The following is a 25340-nucleotide window of genomic DNA, read 5'->3' on the forward strand; positions in this document are numbered from 1 at the left end:
CCCCTTCCCCGCGCAACTCCCGCACGCCGCCTACAGCAAACCTCGGTGCTCCCTCTGCTTTTCCTCTTCCTCTGGAGACCTGGCTCCCTGCATCGAGACCTGTCAGTTCTTTCCGGTAGCCGCTGCTTTTCATCACGCTCACTGCGGCCACTGCGGTCTCTGATTAAGGAGACTCCGGCCTGGGGCCGGGGTGCCCGGGGAGGAAGCGCCTGGGGCTGGCGGTGGGACTCCAGAGAAGCCCTCTGGGTCTAACAAGGAAGGCTGCGGCTACCGCGCCTGCTCTGAGATTGGAACGGAGGCAGGGAGGATGCCCTGGCAGAGCGCTGGGACATTTTATTCAGACAGTGAGGATCTGAGAAGACGGTAGGTTATGCGCCCTAAAAACCATCTTAACATCTCATCTCAAGCATACCTTTTTATAAAGACAAGAAAACTGTAGGTAAGGGATTTGGAAAAAGGTTAATTAGATAAGGGTTGCAGTCTACGGCAAGTTTCTTAGTATTTCTTTACCTACTGATCAATAGTTCTGTGTCTGCATCTCAGACGTTTCCTCCCTGGAACACTGGCTCAGATACCTTCCCCATAGCTTACCATCTGCTTGCAGACCCCTTGGAGCACAAAGGTTGAGTTTCTTGTCTCGCTGGTTGACCTCCTAGAGTCACATAGGTCACGTATTACATTCCTTATTACCTTTCCACCTGTAATAATCACTTAAGCCTATCAACTATAACTAAATCTAAAATCTTTATCTCGTGAGTTCCTCTATCAGAGCTAATTGTATGTTGTGCTCTGTTGTGATCTGAAGCCCTCCACCAGGTGTCTTGGTTCTAGGGCTTCTTGGGACAAACTGCAGGGCAGGCCAGCATCACACCTTACCTGTGACTGGCCTTAGTCTACCTGTTGGGAGCTACAAAGCAAACCACAGTTGAAAGTTGACTGTGCTGGGCCTAGATCTATTTGTGGGTGGGATCAAGCTGTGAGTCAACTATGGCTTCCAGCTGTACCAGGTCTGGGGTAGGTCAGCATGAAAAACCCAAGGTACTCTGAGACTTCCCATCACCTGACAGCTGACCACAAGGCTCAGACACTAAAAGAGCCTCAGACAGTACTAGAGTTTTGTGAGGGAGATTCTCAGAGAGTAACCAGGGTCGGACAAATGGTGTTCAGTAGGTTAATACAGGTTCAAACTCAGTTTCAGTGCTGGGTCTGAAGCCACTCTGGGTACACAATGACAAGCTGCCACCGTTCTGAAACTTGCAGACCCAAGTGGTGGCACAGGGGTGTCAGGATTTCAACAGGGTGGAGCAAGTAGAGTTCATAAGGCTAATGCAAACTTAGATTTGGCTGTGTGAAAGGGGGGGAGGGGAGAACTAGATGAAAGAAGGTGAAGGGATTGGTCAAAGAACATACATACAGGATCCACAGATACAGACAACAGTGTGATGGCCAGAGGGAAAGGAGGGGTAGGGGCTGGGTGGAGGTGGGCAAAGTGGGGCAAAATGGGGACATGTATAATAGTGTCAACAATAAAAATAAAGAAAAATAAACTATAGAAAACATTTGGCTGTATGGAATGAGGTCTCAACCCAGGAATGATGGTGCCCGTGAGCCATGTGGGAGCATGGCCCTCCCCTTAAAGCCACCCAACTCAGATTCACCCACTGAGCTTGATTGGAATAACTCCTTTTTAAAAAGTTTTTCTTTTTAGACAGACTGCAGTGCAGGCCCAGGCTGTTGCTATTGAGGGAGCCTCGGGTGGTGTGCAAATTGGGTAGGATGGGGTTTTAGGGAGTCATCAGGGTGGAGCTGGCGTAGTTCGCCAGGCTAATGGCTGTGTGGTAGAAAGGGCTCCATATAGGAAAGTTGGCACTTGTCCACTGTGCAGGAAGTCAGCCCTCACCCTGAAGCTGCACAACTCAGTTTTTCCCCTACCTGTCTTTGGCACCCCCTGAACTTGACAAGAACTCTGACTCTAGTCATGTTTTAGTTTGGTAGGGTAGAGCTAGTGTACTTTGCTAGGCTAATGCCTGTCTGGGGAAAAAGCCTAACCTAAAAAAAATGGTGTCACCTTGGCCAAGTGGCTCAGTTGGCTGGAGCATCATCCTGTCACTGAAAGGTTGCAGGTTTGATTCCTGGTCAGGGCAAATACTTAGGTTAATGTTTCTCATTCACATTGACATATCTCTCTCCCCACTCCCCACCCTTCTCTCCCTAAAAGCAACAGACATCCTCAGGTAAGGATTAAAAAAAAATGTTTAAAAGAAAAAAAAAAACAACATAGTGTCTGTGGGGCCATGGGGGAGGAGGACTCAACACAGGGAAGTTAGAGACTGTTCCATCAGCCCTTGCCCCAAAGCCACACCACTCACTTTCTTCCTGTATGTCTCTGGCTCCCACAAGCCACCTTCTCTTGCCCGAGGTAAGTACCTGCAAGCATTTGTTTCTTGGCCTTTTAAGAGGATGCCTGGGTTTCCAACAGTCTTCCTTCTCACCTGGATGGATGAAATCTCTGATTTTCACAACCTCATATTATATGGATTCTTCTCCCAAGCATTGGTGCTTTGGGCTGGGGAGCCCAGTGTGCAGCTGAGACTCCTTGCTTTTAAGGGGAGACTTCTGCTACTGAGATATTCCTCCAGATTCTCAACTGCCACTTGTAGGTGTCAGGCAAGCCTGTTTTCTTTTGTTTTCACCATCTTACCATTCTCAGTGTGGCTGCTTTATATCCTTAGCCAGAGGACTTCTGTTCTGCTAGTCTTCAGATGGTTCTACAGGTTGCTTGCTCTGTGATTTAGTGGGAGAAGGTGAGTGCAGCTTCCACCTACTCCACCATCTTGGCCAGAACTATTCTAGTTTAAATTGAAATATCTAAGAGAATGTGACTGTAAAGAGTATTGAAAGTTTAAAAGGGTCTGATTTAGTAAACTGGTATGTTTAGACATTGATATATAATAGTGTTTATATCCTAAAGATTTGTTGTTATTGCTTTGCTTTGTTTAGAGTGTGAAATGCTTGAAAATGTTTGACATTGCATTTGGGATTATGGCTTAAGAATTTAAGGGAAATTATTACTTAATAAAGTTGTATATGTTTGGGAAAGATTTAAATAAATTTAATCTTTCATTGTTATAAACTGAGCATTAATAGCAAGAAGAAATGAAGGCAGGTATTTTTAATATTTTAATGTAAAGTATTGTATAGTTGTATAAACAAACTAACATTTGTAAATCGAGCATAAGGGCTTATCACAAATTTGACTTTTAATTTCAAGTTTAGTAAATTGAATGTGAATTTAAAAAAATTAATATGTTCTCTTTTTGCTTAGTTAATGTCTAAATGCTTCTGGGTTTCAGGTTGTATACCTTTTGTATAATGAAGGCTTCTATATGGGTTATAATTGCATTTGACTGGGAGTAAAATAAAGTGGCTTAAACATCTAATGGATTTATTTGTCTCACAAGATAACAAATGCAGAGATGGTATAGTAACTTAAAGATATGTACATGGACCCAGAATTCTTTGATGCTTTTGCTGTATTGTCGTAAGAATGTAATGTGGCCTTTGTCCCTATGGTCACTAGATGGCTGTTATATCTAAAGGTATTATACCAAAATTCAGGCAGAAAGAAAAAGACCAGGGACAAAGGGCAAAGAACAAAAGCCTTCTAGTGAGACTTTGTCATTTTTACTCAGAAAAGATAGTCTTGGCTGGTGTGTCTCAGTGGATTGAGTGCCAGCCTGCAAACCAAAGCGTTCTGAGTTCCATTTCTAGTCAGAGCACATGTGTGGGTTTTGGGCCAGGTTCCCAGCAGGGAGCATGCAAGAGGCAACCATACATTGATATTTCCCTCTCTCTAAAAATACATATTTTTTTTAAAGGAAGAAAAGAAAAGATAGTGTTCTCCTGTAACTTTTCACCAGAAATGTGTCACATGGTCACTTCTAGCTACAGCGAAGTATTTGCTCTATGTAGACTAAGGCAAAGGAGAAGAGAGTTGGAATCATTGCTGAATGAACTAATGTCTCTGATTTCTAAGACTGGGTTAGATGCCCCTTTTATGTGCCTCATATTTCCCTGTAAATGAGGACACCAACTGGAATACCTTGAATACTGTTGTATAATCAGTGCCAGTTTGAAATGGATATAAAAATGCAAAGTGTGTATTCTGCCTATTGCTTTTTCCTACCTTGTATGCTGCCCATATATATTGATAAGTGACTAGATTAAAAACTCCTTGAAAGCAATATATTGCATATATGATCGTTGCCCAGAACCTTTTCTTAAGGAGCTTGGTGCTGAAAGTGTGGTCTTAGACTGGCAGCTTCAACATCAGTGAGCAGCTTGTCAGAAATGTAGAATATCAGGCCTTTCCCAGATCTATGAATCAGAATCTGCATTTTAACAAGATCTCTAGGTGATTTGTTTGAACATTAAAGTTTGAAAAAAATACTTCTTTATGGAATCAAGTTATGCCAGCTCACCCTCTGGACTTTCCAGTTATATGAACCAATACATTTATTTTGTGACTGAACTTGTTTCTGCCATTTGTAATTGAAAGAGTTCTGACTAGTCCAGGCAGTAACCATATATTATTAGGTGCCTAATTCTCTACAGTGATTCATACATTTTTGTTGAATTTAATTTATAATTGAATCAATCATCTTTTCATATGCATGGATCACAAAAAAAATATATCAGGAACAACAAATGTATTCAGTTCTCATATTAACCCTGGTCAATTGTTAGTGGCTCCTGGGCATTCTCATTGTGTTGAGGACTGCAGATTAGCATAAGGTCTCAACAAGAAAGAATACACTTACTGTTGACTGATAGTCACAAGCTATGAGCATGTGGTAACACTGATGCCACCCTCCAATCTCAGAGGCAGATTCACATTTCATAGTGTAGGTGATGGTCAGGTCAGCTCCAATATTGCTCCTTACTTACTGATTCAACAATTATTTATTAAGATTTACTATGTTTCAAGCACTGTACTGGATGCAAGGATAAAGTGGTACAAGACACATGTGGTCTCTGTTTAGCCAAAATTTATTGTCAATTGGGGGAGACAGACATTAAATAAACATTAAATGTACAAATAACTACTTGACTACTAAGCTGTGATAAAACTTTGAAGGAAAAATACAAAAAGTTACAGAGACATAAAATAGAAACCCAATGAAGTCTAAAGAGCAGATGGCTTCCATGAACAAGAAGCTTTTTAGCTGAATCTTGAAGGATGAGTAAGGAGTTAGCTCAGAGAAGAGGCAGTATGAAGTTGTCCTGGGCAAAGGACAGCTTGTAGAAAAGCTCTGCATTTTGCAGGAGTTTGGCATTTGAGGGAATACAAGAGGACCAATAAGGCTGGAGCATAGAGTACATGCAAGACAGTTAAGAGAGCTCAAGGCTGGAAAATTAGGCAGGGGCAGAACTCAGAGTCTCCTTATAACTATTGTCTAGGAATTATAAATCCCGAGGAAAGACTGGCCAGATTCACATGAAACCCATTTCTAATTAGAAAGTCAATTTAACAATTGATTCCAAAGCTTACTTCCAACATTATGAGCATTAGTTGCTCAGGAAGAAAATGGAACTAGAGAGACAAATATGTCTACCATGGAAATATGCAAACCCGCGTGGCCCAGTAATTTCCTATCCATTCAAATCATTCATGCAATTAATGTTTATTATTAATCATCTAATTGGACATATTTCAGTCTTCTTATATTTTCTAGTGTTTTGTACACAGTAGTCGCTCAATTGCTTTTCAGTCTTAGTGTTGGCAGATAAATACTCCATGGGTCTCATATTTCTGCACATTTTCCAGACAGGCACTGATTATTTTTGTTCCAGACTATTTTTCAAGAATGTTATATAACAAACAACTCTTGTAAGGCAGCTGATTATTAAAATTGAGATTCATGAGCTCAGGGTTCCTCAGCTATAACAAACCCACTGTGTGCTCAACAATCACCTGGGCTGCTCCATTTCACCCCTGTGACACTTGGGGACTGTGGCAAGGGAAACAAGTGTGAACATGAAGCTGGTGCTTCCTGCTCTGCTGTAAGTAACAAAGTTTTGTTTCCAACCTGGGAGTTTCATGTCTTCTGCCAGCATTTAAGAAATTGTGGCAACTTGTCTTCTTGCAAGTAATGTCAATTCTCAGGCCCTTCACAGTTTTTTACAGCTAGTCAGGGAGACCAATATGTGAATAAATAAGTTAGAGGAAGGTGTTCTCATACAGAAGTATGAATTTCAATACTAATTCAGCTTGGTCATAGTGGTTTGGAGAATAAAGTCTGTAGGATGAGTAGGACTTTACTCATTTACAAAGATATTACTGATAAAGGGTCAATGTACAAGAAGGCAAAGAGCCATTAAAGGGATCTGATTTGTCTAGGGACAGTAAAAAGTTTGGTGTAGTAACAGAATAGATTGCGTGAGTACTGGGAGATAATATTGGAAAGTATTAACCCATTAAAGAAGGATATGTTCAAGACTATCAAAAATAGGTGGAATTGCAGTTTTCTAACCTTATTATCAACCAAATTAATACTCTGGGAAGTAAGGATGTGTCTTTGAGCAAACTTGACTATTGTGGACAAATTTCAAATTCAAGTAGTGTTACTATTTGTCTGATAAAAGGAGACTTTAAATGTATGTTTACTTTTTTAAAACCTTGGAAGACAAAGACATTAATGTGGATTACAAAATAGTGGATTTTTGTACATCTCTTTTTAATACATAAAAGTGATTGTTCATAATGTATATATACTTATAACATTTCAAAGTATTTGCAAAATATCTACTTTAAGATCAAGTGCTATAGCTTAGGTTTTTTTTAAATATCAATTTTCATCTCTCTGTTCTATATATTCTTTCCCAGCACAGAGAGGTAAAGCCTATACATAGAATTGTAAATGTGGAATCTGGAGGCTAAACTTGACTCTTCTAGGCCCTGGCTGGGTAGTTCAGTTGGCTATTGTCCTCCCCATATGCCAGGGTTGTGGGTTCTATCAGAACACATACAAGAAGCAACCAATGAATACATAAATAAATGGAACAAGTCCATGTCTCTATCTCTCTCGCTCAAATCAATTTTTCCTTCCTCTCTCTCTGTAAAATCAATTTTTGAAAAGATTCTTCTAGACTAGAATTCTGTAAGCTAGTATAGATGTAATTTTTCTACCACTAAAGGTGAAAAATAGTTGTTTTAATAAAAACCATTAGGCTAGTAGGCATAATATTTCAATTCTCCATTTTATTTCCTCAAATTTTTACAAAATTTTTGCCTTGTATTTTATTTTTTTTAAACAGGAGGAAACCAAATTTAATATGTGTACATAGGAGAATCACACTGTGATGCTCAGATCATAAAATGAGGCTCAAAGAAATGATCAAACCAGGCATTTTAAAAATACTATTTAGACAAAGAAAAAATACATTTGTTAGAAATTGGCAGGACAAAGAAAGTTAGTTCTCATTAGAAATGACCCTAAGCAAGATTTGGGCTTAGGCAATAAATTAGTAAAGGCGTTAGAAGTTTTACTTACACAGATTTTTTTGACTCTGGATTTTAAAAAATATCTTGTGATAGGTTATCTCTCAGCCTTGAGGAGCAATGAGGGTGCTTACCACGTGGAGATTTATTTGCTGAATTTAGAGAGACAGAGGAGAGTCAAGCAGCTTCTCCTACTCTTGCTGCTTCTAAATTAATTTTATTTTTTACAATCTTATTTATTTTTAAATTATTTTTATTGATTATGCTATTGAAGTTGTCCCAATTTCCTCCCCTTTCCCCACTCCACTCAACACACCCACTCCCTCAAGCAATCTCTACACCATTGTTCTTGTCCTTGGGTCATGCATATAAATTCTTTGCTACTCCATTTCCTATACCTACTTTATAGCTCCATGGCTATTCTGTAACTACCTGTGTGTACTTCTTAATTCCCTCACTTCTTCACCCATTCCCTTACAACACCCTCCCATCTGGCAACCATCAAAACACTCTCTGTATCCATGATTGTCTCTGTTCTTGTTTGCTTAGTTTGCTTTTTATATTCAATTGTTGATAGATATGTGTTTATTGCCATTTTATTGTTCATAATTTTGATTTACTTTTTCTTAAATAAGTCCCTTCAACATTTCATATAATAATGGTTTTGTGATGATGAACTCCTTTAGTTGTTTCTTGTCTGGGAAGATTTTTATCTGCCCTTTGATTCTAAATGATAGCATTTCTGGATAGAGCAATCTTCACTGTAGGTCCCTGCTTTTCATGACTTTAAATATTTCTTGCCAATTCCTTAGTCTTATGGGGGAGCCCCTGTAGTAATTAACTTCTTTTCTCTTGCTGCTTTTAAGATTCTCTCTTTATCTTTAACCTTTGGTGTTTTAATTATGATGTCTCTTGCAGTGGGCCTCTTTGTATCCATCTTGTTTGGGATTCTCTGTGCTTCCTGGACTTGCATGTGTATTTCCTTCACCAAATGAGGGGAATTTTTTTTTCATTGTTTTTTCAAATAGATTTCCAATTTCTTGCTCTGTCTCTTCTCCTGGCATCCCTATGAGGCAAATGTCATAACACTGGAAGTTGTCCCACAGGCTGCTCACACTGTCTTCGTTTTTTTGGATTAGTTTTTCTTTTTGTTGGTCTGCGTGTTGGTTTTTTGCTTCCTTATGTTCCAAATCATTGATTTGATTCGTGGCTTCATTCACTCTACTGTTGTTTCCCTGTAAATTGTTCTTTATCTCAATTAGCGTATCCTTTATTTCTGACTGGATCTTTTTTATGCTGTTGAGGTCCTCACTAAGTCCCTTGTACATCTTTATACCCAGTGTTTTGAACTCTGCATCTGATAGATTGCTTATCTCCATTTTGCTTTGTTCTTTTGCTGGAGTTTTAATCTCTTCTTTCATTTGAGCCATGTTTCTTTGTCTCCTCATTTTGACAGCCTCCCTGTGTTTGTTTCTATGCATTAGGTAGAGCTGCTATGACTCCCTAGCATGGCCTAATGTAGTAGGTGTCCTACAGGGTCCAGTGGCACAGGCTTCTCTTTCACCCAAGTGGGGTACTTGAGGTGTGCCCTTTGTGTGGGCTGAGTACACCCTCCTCTTGCAGTTGAGTCTTGATTGCTGTTGGCAAGTCAATGGGAGGGATTTATCCAGGCCAGTCACGCTGCAAGGACTGGCTGTGACCACTGACCATCAACATCCACCCTCTGTGGAGGATCAACTGTGCAGGGGCAGGGTGGTTGTTCTCTTACTCGGTCTATAGTTGTCCACTGGATGTGCAGGTTCTGGGATTTCCCGGGTGGTGCAGGCCAAGTTCAGCCCCCACCTGTGTTCTGCCCAGGGCCACTCTGCATGAGCTGTAAAGCAGTCTGAGATGGCTGCTACTTGTGCTGGGCTTGGAGATTCCCAGACTAAGCCAGACTGTTAATCTAGGCTGGCTGTGGCTAGTGCCATGCCTGGGGCCACTTATCAAGAGGTATGGGGGCTAGGGGATCAGTGAGACCTGCTGTTGCTTGTTTGGGAGGATTTAGGAAATTGTGAAGCATAAACTAAGACCAGTCATTTATATGGTTAACCATTTGGGTCTGCCTGTAAGTTGGGTGGGACAGAGTCTCAGTGGATTTCCAGGGTGGGACAGTGTTAGCCAGGTTGATGGAGTCTCAGATAGGTCACCAACCAGCCTGCCAGCCCTGTGGCTCTAGAGGAAAGGGAGGGCTCAGAAAGGGACAATGGCCTCTGCCCACCTTTCTATCTGGGAGAAAACTATTCCCAGCTCTCACTTTGATGCCAGACACTTCAGTTCCTTCTGGTATGTTACCAGTGCCTTTTAAGATGCAACCCCGGTGCCGGAGCTCAGAGAGAGTGAATCTGAGTAAGTCTGTGTGTGGGTTCTTTAAGGGGAACTGCTTGGGACTCTAGAAGTTTCTTCCACCGACTCAATCTCCACTGGTTTTTGCAGCCAGAAGTTATGAGGACTTGTCTTCCTGGCAGTGGAACCCTGGGCTGGGGGCCTGGTGTGAGGCTGGGACTCCTTTCTCCCATGATATCTCTCCTGAATTTTTATCTACCACATGTGGATGTGGGACCAGCCCATTCCACATCTGCGCCCCTCCTACCAGTCTAGATAGATGCAGTTTCTTTAAATCCGTAGTTGGATTTCTATTCAACTTGATTTCTGATGGTTCTGAGTGATGGTTGTTCTATATTTAGTTGTAATTTTGATTTGGTTGTGTGAGGAGGCAAGCCATGTTTACCTATGCTGGTGTCTTGACCAGAAGTCCCTTTTGCCTTGTATTTTTTAAAAATAGCATTTATATACGGTAGTATCTGAATTAGAATAAAATTATATTAACTGTTAAAATTATAAAATAATCATCATTTTACGATATTCCTCTGGGAATGTCTTGATCCAGGTACTGTGTGTCTTACATGAGTTTCAATTCTCCAAATCCTACTTTCATGGATGAAGGACCTGAGACTTCTTTGAAGGTTATGAGACTTGCCCAGATGAAAGACTTGGAATCCCTGTATTATGAATAAGTTTCCCCGCTTTCCCATTACCCTGAAGTCCTCTTCTAGGATCTTCTCACAACCAGGTACCCATCCACAGATATAGGCATTTTTGTTGCTCCTATTCTTTCATAGGGTCTATTGGTTAGAAATGGCCAGGAAGAAGGGAGAAAAACTTAAATGAGAAAGAACATGGATGTGAGCCAATGTTGACATGGAAGGAAAACACAGTGATATTAAGGAACAACAAGAGAGACTTTGCTGGGTGCCAGAACTCTTCTTAATCCTAATTATAGTGGTGGCTACACAGATCTATATATGTGTTAAAATTGATAGAACTATATACCCCTCTCCCAATAAATTTTACTTTATTATAATGTAAAATAAAAGTAAATACAGAAAACAAAATGTAAACCAGTGCAAGGAGGTCATGACTCCAAACTTTCTTATCTTCCACAACAGTTAGAAGTGAAATGTGATGAGGATCTAGGCTATGAATAACTTCTTATAAATTAGGTAGGTTATAGATCCACCGAATATACACACATGCTGATTTCTAAGACTACATATTGTGAATGTTTTACTTTCTATCTCTCTCTCTCACTCACTAGCGAAAGACACCTTTTGGAAAGAAGAAGTTGTTAACAATTTTTTAGGTTGGTGTAAAACATGAATACTTGTTTTATTAAATATTAAACCATTGTACAATTCTAACTATATTATTAGTCTTATTTGCTTTCCCACAGAGATCTAGCTGAGTAAACCATAAGATTAACAATGGTCAATTATTTTTGGAGGAGGGCTTACTGGAAAGTGTCTTCTGCTTATTGGAAAAGGCATTGATACCCAACTGAATCTCCTATCCTTGCCATTTGTAAATACACTGTTTTAGAAATCTGGTTGCATAATTTTATACATTCTTATTTTCAACATTGATATTGAGCATACTTAAGCACTTAAGACCTTCCTTTGTCCAGTGACTGTTTTTTAGCCCATTTGTCCTCTCTCTAAATTAGCTTTCTTCCAGACTTGTTACATTTTATTTTCCCTGCTTTCTTTGTCCCTGTCTTCTCAAATGGATGGCCTACATTCCTTATTTTTATTAAGTTACAATCTCCTGTCTTCTCTCTCATCACATTTATCCAGGTGGATTATGATTCATGTTATACTTGTAGTGACACACATGCTTTTTAAAATATATTTTATTGATTATGCTATTACAGTTGTCCCATTTCCCCCTTCACTCCCCTCCACCCTGTACACCCTCTCCCACCCACTTCCCCCCCTTTAGCTCATGTCCATGTGTCATACTTATAAGTTCTTTAGTTTCTACATTTCTCATACTATTCTTACCCTCCCCCTATCTATTTTCAACCTACAATCTATGCTACTTATTCTCTGTACCTTTTCCCCCTCTCTCCTCCTCCCACTCCCCTGTTGCTAACCCTCCATGTGATCTCCATTTCTGTGGTTCTGTTCCTGTTCTAGTTGTTTGCTTAGTTTCTTTTGGTTTTGCTTTAGGTGTGGTTGTTAATAATTGTGAGTTTGCTGTCCTTTTACTATACATGTTTTTTTTTAATCTTCTTTTCTTAGGTAAGTCCCTTTAACATTTCATAAAATAAGGGCTTGGTGATGATGAACTCCTTTAACTTGACCTTATCTGAGAAGCACTTTATCTGCCCTTCCATTCTAAATGAAAACTTTGCTGGATAGCGTAATCTGGGATATAGGTCCTTGTCTTTCATGACTTGGAATACTTCTTTCCAGCCCCTTCTTGCCTGTAAGGTCTCTTTTGAGAAATCAGCTGACAGTCTGATGGGAACTCCTTTGTAGGTTACTGTCCCCTTATCTCTTGCTGCTTTTAGGATTCTCTCCTTCATTTTTACCTTGGGTAATGTAATTATGATGTGCCTTGGTGTGTTCCTTCTTGGGTCCAACTTCTTTGGGACTCTCTGAGCTTCCTGGACTTCCTGGAAGTCTATTTCCTTTGCCAGAATGGGGAAGTTCTCCTTTATTATTTGTTCAAATACATTTTCAATCTGTTGCTCTACCTCTTCCCCTTCTGGTACCCCTATAATTCGGATGTTGGAACGTTTAAAGATGTCCTGGAGGTTCCTAAGCTTCTCCTCTTTTTTTTGAATTCTTATTTCTCCATTCTTTCCTATTTGGTGGTTTCTTTCTTCCTTCTGGTCCACTCTATTGTTTTGAGCCCCAGTTTCCTTCCCATCAGTATTGGTTCTCTGTGCATTTTCCTTCATTTCTTTTATGGTAACCTGCATTTTTCATCTAATTTGCGACCAAATTCAATCAATTCTGTGAGCTTCCTGATCACCAGTGTTTTGAACTGTGCATCTGATAGGTTAGCTATCTCTTGGTCACTGAAAAGGATGAGTTCTGGGGCACTGATTTGTTCTTCTATTTGAGCCAGCTCTCTCTCTCTTTTTTTTTTTTTGGTCTGGTCGCTCCTGTACGGTGAGGGGTGGAGCCTTAGGTGTTCACAGGGCTGGGCACCCCAGTCACTAGATTGTGACAGTGTATGTGAGGGCGTGGTTGGGAGGGAACAATGGCAGTAGCTACGTTCTCTGTGGGACCTCAGTCCCTTCTCTGGGATCCCTGGTTGCGCGCTCTGCCTTGCTCCACAATTGCCACCTCACTGGGTCTGCCAGCTACCGCTTGTGTACTCAGGGTCCACCCACTGCGATCTTGTATGCCCCAGATGCCCCACACACTCCCAGTTGCCTTATGTGCCCGATTCCCCTGTTCTCTGTGGTGTGACCCGCGCCCGGCTGCTCGTCTCTGCCCCTCCTACCAGTGTGGATGAATGGGTCTATTTCAACTTCTTGGCTGTCTGACTTCCATTCAGATGAATTTTCTATCAGTTCTGGGTGTTATTCCGCCTCTAAATTGTTGTTGTTCCAATCTTGTTTGTGCGTGGAGGTACGGCGAATCCACCTATGCCTCCATCTTGGCTGGAAGTCCGACACACATACTTTTAATATGACATAACACTTAAGAAAAATGTCATCTCTCCTTCTTTTGTATATCACATAGTATTTATTTCAATCCTTTGCTTAGATTCACTCCCTATTCCCAGTTCTGAGAAATCACCTTCTAAATGTACTATCTCAAATGATGCAAGTATTGGTATTTCATTAAAATGAACTCTCTTTGAATACAGCTTTGATCTTGTTAAATTACCTGTCTGAATGTGATTGCAAAGAAATATAAGAACTTCATAGGTAATTTTTCTTTTATTTAAAAGAGAATACTGTTTTTCTTTTAAAATAGCTTTCAGCCAGAATTGTCTAGGAGAGTCAAAGATGTAACCTCTTCATTTGGTTCCACTTTCCAATACAGGAAATCTTATGGGCTCCTAGCTTTTCTGATTAGAGACCTTTTACTTTTTTTTCTTTTAAGCGTACAATGGGTGATTAAAAATGACTATTTTTAGAATAGTTTTAGATTTACACAGAAATTAATAGTTAATAGGGAGTTCCCACATACCTACTTTGCCCCCCACTCCACCCCCATTTTCCCTATTAACATCTTAGATTAATATGGTAACCTGTTACAATTAATGAACCTATTTTGATATGTTGTTAACTGAAACCTATATGGTTTCCTTGTGTTTTACTAATGTCCTTTTTCTGTTTTAGGATCCTATCCAGTATGCCACATTACATTCAGTACTCAGGTCTCCTCTTGGCTGGGACAATTTCTCAAAACATATTGTTTTTGATAATCTTGATAGTCTGAGGAGTACTGGTCAGGTATTTTGTAGAATGACCCTCTATTGGAATTTGTCTGATGTTTTTGTCATGATTAGGTCATAGTATATGGGTTTGAAGTAGGAAGATCACATAGGTAAAGTGTCATTCTCAGCACATCACAGCAAGGGCACATATTATCAACAATGACTTATTATTGTTAATGTGGACCATAATCATCTGGCTGAGGTGGTATTTGTTAGGTTTCTCTACTGTAAAGTTATTCCTTTAAAATTCCCTTTTCATGTTGTATTCTTTGGAAGGAAGTCACTCTTCCTGGTCTACACTTAAAGAATGAAGAATTATACTCCCCTTTCTTTGCAGTAAAGTATCTACATAATTTATTTGGAATTCTTCTGCATAAGACTGTTCTCCTCCATTTATTAATTTTTCAATGATTTATATTAGTGTGTACAATGGATATTTATTTTACACTTTGGGTTATAATACACCACTACATTATTTTCTTGCTGAAGTTGTTTTGGCTTTGGCCATTGGGAGCTCTTTCAGTTGATTCCTGTGCCCTTTGGTATAACTCCTGTCAATGTTGATGTTTTTATTTCTGAACACTTCCTTACTTTCTTACACTACAGGGTGCTCCAGGTTCATCCTGTATATTCCTGCTCAGCCCTGCAGTCAGATATTTTTCCAAAGGGGAGCCTTCCACTTTCATAAGCATAGAACAGCTCTTTAATCAGATGCTCCATACATGAAAACTATTCTTCCATACCTTATCTTTGCTAGTTCACTAGAAACAAAAGTTGGGAAGTGTTTAATAAATGGTATAACCAGGAAATGCAAATTCACAGTAAAGATTCAAGAAGTGAAGATTCAGGTTTACTATATAGAATACAAAAATTAGATAATTTTTTTTTGATTTTTAATTTATTTTTTAGAGAGGGAAGGGAGGGGAGAGAGAGAGAGAGAGAGAGAGAGAGAGAGAGAGAGAGGGAGAGAAATATCAATGTGCTGTTGCTGGGGGCCGTGGCCTGCAACCCAGGCATGTGCCCTGACTGGGAATCGAACCTGCGATGCTCTGGTTTGCAGCCCACGCTCAATCCACTGAGCTACGCCAGCCAGGGCTCTAGATAAATTATTTAAAATCATAAATGTCCCAGAAAATCAGAGCTTTTTTGGTTTTATGTCTATATGACAAACTTACAAGGACATAAAATGATTCTGGTTAGGCTCCTCAAATAGTAGGTACAGGGAGATTATGAAACGAACTTGGAAAATTTTGAAAGAGAAAATTATGTACATTCACAAGTAGAAAATGAATAGAAATGAATATATTTTGCTTAACAATTTATGTAATGACTTAGGGATATTCTACTTACAATATTTTTCATTAATTTTCCTCTTAAATGTTAATTTATAAATTACTTTGCCTAAGAATTATTTTTTTAAAAGAATTATTTAAGTAGTCTCATGAAGATCAACAGCTGGCTAAAAAAATAGCATATCTATAACATGATCTAATTCATGTAAAGTTAGTTAATCATAATCATAGCAAATATCTTGAGGCATATTTATCAACTTTAACATGGTTATTTCTGTAATATTGATAGTGTCTTATAAAAAATTACTACTTTTGAAATCAGAAACAAATAAAGGAATTCAATAAACATTATACAAAACCCAAACATATTCCAGTAACATATGTAGTCTTTGCTGAAAAATAAAACAAGGAAAAAACTTATAGATGAACTAGGATTTGAGGATTAGTTTGGAGGTGAAGACCAATCCTCCTTGCTTGAAGTGGTAGCTTGAAACGTTGGCCAAAGGATACTTTTTTTCCTGGAAGAAAAAGTAATCTCAATTTAATACGAGTATTAAAGGTTTGGATTCTATAACTTTTTTAGAAATGTAATTTTTCCTATTATGTTGGTTGGATAAACTATAAGTGGTGAGAGGGATCTCTGGAGTTTAGAATTAGAGATTTGTTGGAGTGATTCATGGTTGGCACTCTTCATGCTAGTCCATATTTCTATCCAGGGCTTTAAAGGAGTGGTGAGAGCAGAGGCAATTTATGAGTCACAGCAGAGGTTCTCAAAGCTTTTGGTGTTTGGACCACTTTTCACTCTTAAAAATTATTAAGGTACTCAAACAGCTTGTGTTTGTGTGGGTTGTATATATCAATAGTTACCATATCAGAATTAAAAAGAGAAATTAAAAAATCTGTTTATTAAAAATAGTAAACCCAAAGACACGTTAACATAAGTTGCATGTTTCTATGAAAAGTAACCATGTTTTCCAAAATAAAAATTTTTAATGAGAAGAATGACATTGCTTTCCTTTTGGGTATGTCTTTCATATCTGGCTTAATGAAGATAGCTAAGTCCTCTGTGGTCAAAGTATATGAAGAAAATAGGAGGCCTTAGGAGGAGAATTTAATAGTCTTTTTGGATATTGTATGTTGCCACGTATAATGCAGTCCCATGTATAATATGCCACCCACGTTTTTGGCCTAAACTTTCAGGGAAAATGTTTTTCAATTTAATTTTTTAATTCCATTTTTTATTTATGTTTAGAAACAAAACCGATTATCATGTTCCAGGGTATTATTTTGCATATGGATATCATTATTGCTTTCTAGAGTTACACTTTTAATGAATAAGCATAAATAAAAGAGTTAAAAACATTTATATAGATGATGGAATTAGTACTACCCATGTATAATGTGCATCCTTATTTTTCCCTAAAAAATTTGGGCAAACACGTGCGCATTATACATGCAATATATGGTAAGTAATAATACAGATATAGATATTTTAAGTGTAGATATTCCTCTCTGACACTGCAGAGAGGAATAACGTAAAAAACGACAAGTGGTCATTTTTTAATGGTTATAATGAGGAACCTAAAACCACATCAAGGAACCTTTGTATCCTGCTTTTTATGTGTGCATACACACGCATGCATGCAAGGTGGTATGTGCATATCTATCTATTCATTGGTCTATGTTGCACTTTGAATGGATCTTTTATCTATGCATGATTTTGTAATGTCCTGCATTAGTCATTTGGAAAATATTGGTTCATTGTGTCACATAGATGAGCCATATATTGACATACCTCATACAATATCAAAAAGTAATATTTATTAAGGGCATTACAGTTTCATCAGAAAACTCTTTAAGCTGTCAAACTGATGGTGTTGAACACAAGTTTTCCAAATTTCCAAATTTCACTTGAAAGCTATAAAGTTTATCACTGGCAACAAGTATTGTCAGCTGTTTTGCTGACGTGTTAGGCTCACTGTGTTCATTGTGGAGAAATATTTGTCAATTCCCCAGTCAGAGTAACACTGGTTTGTCAATTGTTCTTTCAAGGAAAAATGGTATTCCATGAAAAAAGCAGATAGTTCAGCTTACAACTCTGCCACACAGGTGTCTTTCTTTCACAGCCATCCTAGCACGTGTACTTTCCATTTCTTTTCAGAGAATATTGGAAAGATGTGTACACAAGGGCTGACATTTATAAAATTAATATTTTTTAGAACTTCATCAAGGATATTTCTAAATCAATTTTTAAAAAGGGGGAGGGTGTGACAACAAACAGTAGGAGCATTTTGTGCCATCCTCTGGATTCCTGGTAAGGCAATGTCAGCAGTGTTACTATTGTTTGGAAGACCTTCAGTACAAATGCCAGCCCAATAAAAAAAGACAAAGAACATGTATAATTATGAAGATTGTTTTTAACCTCAGGACTCCAAATAGGCTTGCAGATTTCCTGAGTCTTGCGGACCACCATTTGATAATTGCAGGATTAAAAGAGGGAGAACATGAGAAAAAGGTCATATAATGGAAACAAATGGTTGAATTGAACTCAATATATAATAATTTTATTAAAACAGAGTACAGACTTCAAGAGCCACGAGAAGCAGATTAGGAGAAAGATTGGTGGGGTTTTATCAGATCAGGAGACAGGATTTCAAATGGGCCTTGAAGGATTGGTACAAGTCCTTTGAAGAAAGAGTTGGAAGGGAAAAGGCTTGCTCAGAACGTGCAAATGAAGAACTGACCAAAACTCTGGTAAGACTGACTGACCACTGGATCTCGTGGATGTGAAAGGCAAATAAGGAGTAACGCCAGGCTTTTGTTCCACTGTGGTCCTATGTTTATAGGTGACAGGTAATACGTTAACATTACCGTTTAAAATTGCGAGGAAAGAAAGCCCTTTATACCGATATGATGATGGAGAGGTGGCGAGTCGGTGGTGAAGATTCAATTTGCCTTTAGATGAAAACGCTCTAGAAAAAGAGTATGTCAGAGGGAAAAGTACTTTTGCTAATATATTTCCGATTACTTGAAAAGCCGGTGGAAATTTGTGGCAGGGATATGGTGGTGCCCAAAAATATTCACACAGGTCTGAAACAACTCAAAGGAAAGTACTTTCGTTGAAAACACGATCCTGAAATACTATTAGGATGTCGGATCCAAACTCGGCGTGTTCTGAGTCTCTCAAGCTCAGCGAACAGGGCAGCACACGCAGCGTCTTCAGACTGGGTTTTCCGCGGCCTGTCGCAATCGCACTAAAACGGGCTCTCTGCGCTTGCCGTACGCGGACTTTACCACTGCTCTCTGAGGGGGGTTTGGCGGCGGCGGTGGAAAGGGGAGCGCGGAGGGTGTGTTGGGAGGAAAGTAGGGTGCTCAGGGGGACGGTAGTTTCACGATCCCTAGCCAGCCCGTCCTTCTCCCCTCCGTCCCTCCCCTCCGCCCCTGTGTAGTCCAGGCTTCTCTGTGTCTCCGCGCGGCGGCAGGTGAGCGTGGGGCGGCGGGCTCTCAGGCTTCGCTGCGCACCCCCATGTCTCCGGGGTGGGTGGCGGCGGCCGGCCGGGGAGGCGGCCGCGGGCACAGTAATGGCAGCGCTGTGAGCAGGGGAACGCGAGTGACAGCCACCGCCGCCCACCCTCTTCGCCGGGGCTTCGTCTTTCATTCCTTCAGGCTGCCTCCCCTCCCCTGTCCCCTGCCCCCTGTCCCGCTTCTGCAGAAGGTAACCCCGCTGAGGGTCCGGGAGCCGGCTGCAGACGCCGGGAAACTTCCCTTCCCGGTTGATGGGTGGCGGGGATGGGGCGGAGGAAAAGAGTTAGGGGCGAGAAGGGGGAGGGGAGAGGGGGGAAAGCGGGTGGCCGGGGAAGATGGTGTCCTGTAAGTGTCCCCGGCTCCCTAGAGCGCTGTCTCCTAAGCCCTGCCACCCCTTGGACTGGATTCCGGGCCTCCCCCACCTGGCCTTGGCCGCCCCTCCCTCGGCCCCATTTTCCTCCGAAGGAAGGAAGGTGAGAGTGCGTGTATTCATCTGCTTATTTACGTGCTCACGGGGACACACATCTCCGTGTATTTGGAGGTGGGGGCGGCATCAGTCTCTTACATCCTTACCACGAGAATTTCCACTTTTGTTTCCGCAGACAACGAAGATTGATAGCTATGGGGAGAAGTGCCTCTGTACGTGCTAGCTTGTCTCAACACTTAGGGTCTGGTGAAATAAGATCCTTAGACTCTCTTTAGAGCATTTACACACTAGGGAGTCAGGACCATTCTTTACCATCCCACAAATACGTGCATGTAAATAAAACATCTGTGAATTACAGACTTATTGTTAAGTCCTCTCCTTTCCCCACGGATTACTATTACCAGTTGAAAGGTAGTCGTTTGGAAATTTAACTTTTGAAGCTAGTGAGAACGTAAACTGTTAACATGCTCTATAGACTCTGACTTTACACTATAAAAATCTTTTAACTAGACCTTTCCCAAACCTACATTAATAGTAAACTATAGAAAGTAATCACTTTGTTCAGATTGACTACTGACTACGTAGTAGACATTTTAAAACACCCAAAAGATTGTCTTATTTCCCACTCTTTTGCAAGACAGATAAATGAGCAAACTGGTTATACTTTGCCTTTTTTGCCTAAATACACCGTTTGAAGATGCAAAAGAATCACAGGTGAAATAACAGATGTACACAGTGTTTTGAGTTATCCTTTAAAAAAGTTTTTTTAGATATTGTTTACAGGTTGCAGGAACATTTCTACAGTGTACATGCACATGGTGTGTGAAAAATGACCTTTTCTATGTGTTTCAGTGTTCATATGCATCTGAAATACTCTTTCTTCATCCTCTGCACCTTGGTGATTTTCAGTGTTTTAAAAGTGTGGAGTTAGTTTATCTATATCTTTTATTCTCACTAGCCTGTCACTAAATTAAATGATGTAGAGTTCTTTAAAGTCAGTTTTGTGTTATCTATCAGTTAAATATTTATTAAGCACCTATTTTTAAGCCAAGCATAAGACACTGAAATTCCTGCCCTCCTGGAGTTTCAACTATGGTGATGGGGGAGGGAGAGAGAGACAGTAAATAAGAAGTAAAAATAATTTTAGATAATTGTATTATAAAGGAAATAAAATATGGAGTTGTGGTAGTGACTGGGAGACTATTGATGCTGTGGTCAGGAAAGACTTGTCTGAGATGAACTTTGATCTGATATCTGAAAAGTGAGAGGCTATTTAGCCTTTGGAAATGTGAAGGAAGTGTTCTGTCAAAGGGAACAAAAAATGGAAATGCTCAGCAGTAGTATCAAGCTTGGGTTCAGCCAAATGAAAGAAACTCAGAGAAGGAAGGCCCTTGTGAAGGATGAAGGTCACAGCCAGAAGCAGATCATGTGAGGTCTTATTGTCCAAAGGTATCTGGCTTTTATTTTTAAAGTACATTGAAAAGCTATTGGGATTATTGCAAAGCTGGGAGTAATAGGGTCTGATTACCATTGGACTATGGAGGAGATGGGATAATGGGGGAAAGAAAGCAGAGAGGCCAGTGAGAAAGCTGTGGTGGAGTAGTGACTGGAGTGTTAAGAGACAAGTAAAAAAGGTTTTGAGATACATTTTGGAATTAAAGGTATTTGTTGAACTGGTGGTTGGATGAAAGTGCAGTTGGCTGGGACAGGTGATTCCTGGGTTTTGGGCTTCAACTGGAGCATGGTGATGCCATGTTTTGAAATGGGGAAGAAGTGAGGGAAACATGGAGATAGGGTAGAACTGGACATGTTAAGTAGAAACTGAAACTGTTAGATGTTCAAGCAGAACTGAGAAGTAGGTAATTGGATATACATGTCTGGAATTTAGTGGAGCAGTTAAGGAGTCATTTACTCAACAAATGGCAGTGAGGTTAGAGTAGTGAGAAAATAGATTTTAAAAAAACTTCTGCCTTAGTGCAACTTAAATCTGGTGAGGAAAGAGAGATGAGGAATCATCAGCATTTATCTGTTGGCTTAGTTATGTTTTGAATAAAAACTACATTCACATGATTCAAAATTAAACATGTTTGATGGGGAATAGAATAAAAATCTCTTTTTTTGTCTTTCATCACACAGTTTGGGTTGGGGACAAACAATGTTAGCGTTTTCTTACATGTAGTGCTTCCAAAGATATTCTTTGTGCACATGCAAACAAGTATGTATATGTATTCTCCCCATTTGAAAAGTGATAGCATACTTCACCTGCTTTGACACTGTGTACATTTTAAGAGGATTAAACAGTATTTAAAAGTTATGAAACAGGATGGGACCACGTAAGTCAAGAATGTAGAAAGCAGAGAGGAAAGTCATAGGGCATGGCAACATTTTCTGACTTGGCCTTTGCCCAGTGACCTACATATGTGCAGTTTTTTAAAGAGCTTTTTGTGAGACTTTTTTTTTTTTTATTTTTTAGATTTTTGTTTATTTATTTGTAGAGAGAGGGGAAGGGAGGGAGAAAGTGAAGGAGAAACATTGATCAGTTGCCTCTCATATGCCCTCAGCTGGGGATATGACCTTCAACCCAGGCATTTGTCCTACTGGGTATTGAACCAGAGACCTTTCATTTTGCAGGGGGACACCCAACCTACTGAGCCACATCAGTCAGGGCTTGCAAGACTTTTTACAAAAGTTTGCATTGTTTCTTTTGTGTTCCCCATTTCTTATCTGCCTGTTTTCTTTATGTGCTAGAAAATTATTTGATGATTATTGAAGGCAGTGTTTTCATGTAGGTACTGTCAGTTAAAATCAGATAAATCGATGGCAGGACTATGCCTTGAATCTTAATGTTTTGAAGACTTTTGATTGGCTAATGTTAAATCTTGGAAAAACAAGCAGAAATTTGGAATGTTATCATGAGATTCATAACAAATTATTGCTACTTGAGATGTGTGACTGATTTCTCTCTCAGTTATTAGTTAATCACAGTATTTGTTCAGAGTGATCTGACTCCTTGCTTGGGTTTGATTCTTAACAGTGATGTTTCTATTACATAGCAGATGTTAGCATAATCCTTTTGTTATTCATTTCATTTTATGCTACTACTTTGATTTATAAAGGCCTATTAGGGATACTGGAACCGTGCAGTTCCTTTGACTTTTCAAAGTTTTGAAACAACAAGCAGTGTTATGATCATCATGTTAGCATCTGCAACAACTTTTGGGGTGCAGTTGAACCCTGTTGATTGAGTTACCTGGAGGAGGGGAGATGGAATATTTTCTCTAAGTTGCTTTAAGCATTACTTTGAAGAATTAAAAATATGAATTCATATTGTGTTCTTCAGTGAATTTATAATACTTTTCTGTACTGGATAGCATTGTGATTTTCAGTTAGCAGTCTTTGGCCAGGTACTCTCTATATGAATTGATCTACCTGTTTTTTTGCTCACATTGTTCTTGGTTTAAGAACTTCAGTTTGATTTTTGTGGTTATTTTTATTGTTGTTACCTCTCTTTTTTTTTTTTTGCCTGAGGTTAAAGTAAGTAGCTAGTTTCTACATTGGAGAAATAAAATCTTTGATAGAAAATATTTAATAGTACTTTCTGAAGCAGTAGATACTAATTTTTACATATAAGACCACTGTATGAAATATGTGTAGTGAGTTTGTTAAGCTTACTTAAACTCTGAATGTCCTATTTGAAGATTTAGTTATTCAAAAGATTTTCATTTATATACTTTTACATTGTAAGTGATGTTACTGTTGTTACTTAATCATTAGATTATAGATTGTGTATGTGTCAGAGTTTTTCATTAATCAGGTTGACAGTTTATAATTTTTGTTTCTTTTATCAGCTTTAAGCTTCTTGAGGGCAACATTCCTAGCACCTGGTAGAGGTCTGGAATATAGGAAATATTTAGTAAGTATTAACTCAGTGACTTAAGTCGTGTTCTAATGTAGGTTGCTTTTAAAATAATGAAATTTTGGATTTATGCTGTATAAATAGTTATTGAATTTCTCAACTTTGTTTTAATGCAGTTGAAGGCAAAAAGTACACAATACCTAAAAGCATTAAAAAATTTGTTTTTGAAATAATTTTATACTTAGAGACATTGGAAAAACTGGTATAGAGAACTCATGTGTACCCTTCACCCAGATTTCCTTAATGTTAACAATTTATATAACCAGAACACAATGATGAAAACCAGGAAATCAACATTGGTACAATAATATTAACTAAATTACACACCTTATTTGAATATCACCAGTTTTTCCACGAGTGTCTGTTTTCTGTGTTAGGATTTGATCCAGGATCAGACATGGCATTTAGTTTTGTTTCCCTAGTCATCTCTTCCAATCCGTGATAATCTTTTATCTTTCATGACTTCCACATCTGTGATGAGTGTGATCAGTTATTTTGTAGAATGTATCAGTTATTTTGAGTTGGGTGTTTTCTCATTATTAGATTGAGGTTAATGCGTTTTTGGAAAAAGTACTACGCAAGTGATGTTGCATCCTCAGTACAGCATATCACAGGGTACAGGATGTCATTATATTGTATTAGAAATTATATTAACTCTCATTTGGTTAAGATCATGTCTGTTAAATTACTCTTTTTGTAAAGTTATTAAATATTTTTCTCTTTGTAAATGCTAGCTATCTTGGGGAGATTCTTTGTAACAATGCAGATATATTGTTCTCAAACTTCTACCCAGTCCTGGCAGCATTCTTTGGTAGATCCTGCCTGTAAGAATTATAGTGGGGTTTGCCTGATGGTGATCTTATATTTTTCTCATTTCCTTCTATACTTAATGGAATTTTTCTATAAGGTAGAACTGTCCCCTTGCCACATTTATTCAGTAATTTGTTTATATCAGTATGGAGTTATAGATATTCGTTTTATTCTGTGGTTTATAATCTAATACTATAATTATTTATTTTGTTGTTCAAATTGTGCCCGCTCTAGCCTTCGGGTTGGCTCTTTGTCTTTTCAAAGACAGTATGCTCCATCTTCTTTAAGATCTTGTATTTTCTCTGCTGCAGTCTTGGAATCAATCATTTTTTCAAGGAGCTCTGATTCCTTCTATTGGAGAATGGTATTTAGAAACCAAGATCTGCATGTTGTGTGTAGTCACTGTTGCTGAGATGTCATTGCTTGTAGGCCCTCTCTCTCAGTGACAGACTAGAAATATATGTGTATATACTAATCCCTAATCCATGTATACATAAACATCTGTGTTTATTTCTGTATCTTTTAATCTGTGTGCTTGTATTAAAAACCATGAGTTCATGCTGATAACTGTCATGGCAGTCAAACACTATAGTTTATGATATCCATCCACCTTTCTTTATAACTGCTAGTTTCTGGTAGTGAGACAGAGCATACTTTTATAATAGTCATCATAACTATGTAAGTAGTAGGAAGTTACCAGATTAATGAATAATGTGACAACAAGGAAAAGATCTTTAAGTAATCCTCAGTCTTAAAAAATTTAAACTATATCACAGATTATTTTTGTTTTATTTGGTGTGTCTGAACTAAAAATAATGACATTTTGTCTTCATAGTTCTAAGTATTGTTTTGATTAGTAAGCATACATTTAAAGTTTTTTTAGAGAGCACTTTGTACTGAAATTTAGATATTTTTGCATCAAAACTTTGTTGTCCACTTAAGAGCTTAGAATAAGGACAGAGTTACCAAAAAAGTTAAAAAAAAAAGAATAAGGACAGTATTGTTTGTTTTGTAGTTTCATTAAATACACATAACATAAAATTTACCTTTTTAAACCATTTTAAGTGGGACAGTTCCCTGGCATTTAAT

The 25340-nt window shown here is 38.8% G+C and overlaps 1 protein-coding gene across 1 annotated transcript in view; it reads left to right on the top strand.

Annotated features, from left to right (window-relative positions):
- Positions 1-344: 344 nt before the first annotated feature.
- The window catches only part of CUL2 (cullin 2), a 129229-nt gene continuing 104233 nt past the window's right edge, over positions 345-25340 (top strand). Inside the window, 1 exon segment of the mRNA XM_036027496.1 lies at positions 345-363. The gene's annotated coding sequence lies outside the window, so the exon portion shown is untranslated.

Source organism: Phyllostomus discolor, chromosome 1 (genome assembly GCF_004126475.2).
Source record: "Phyllostomus discolor isolate MPI-MPIP mPhyDis1 chromosome 1, mPhyDis1.pri.v3, whole genome shotgun sequence".
Classification (NCBI taxonomy): domain Eukaryota; kingdom Metazoa; phylum Chordata; class Mammalia; order Chiroptera; family Phyllostomidae; genus Phyllostomus; species Phyllostomus discolor.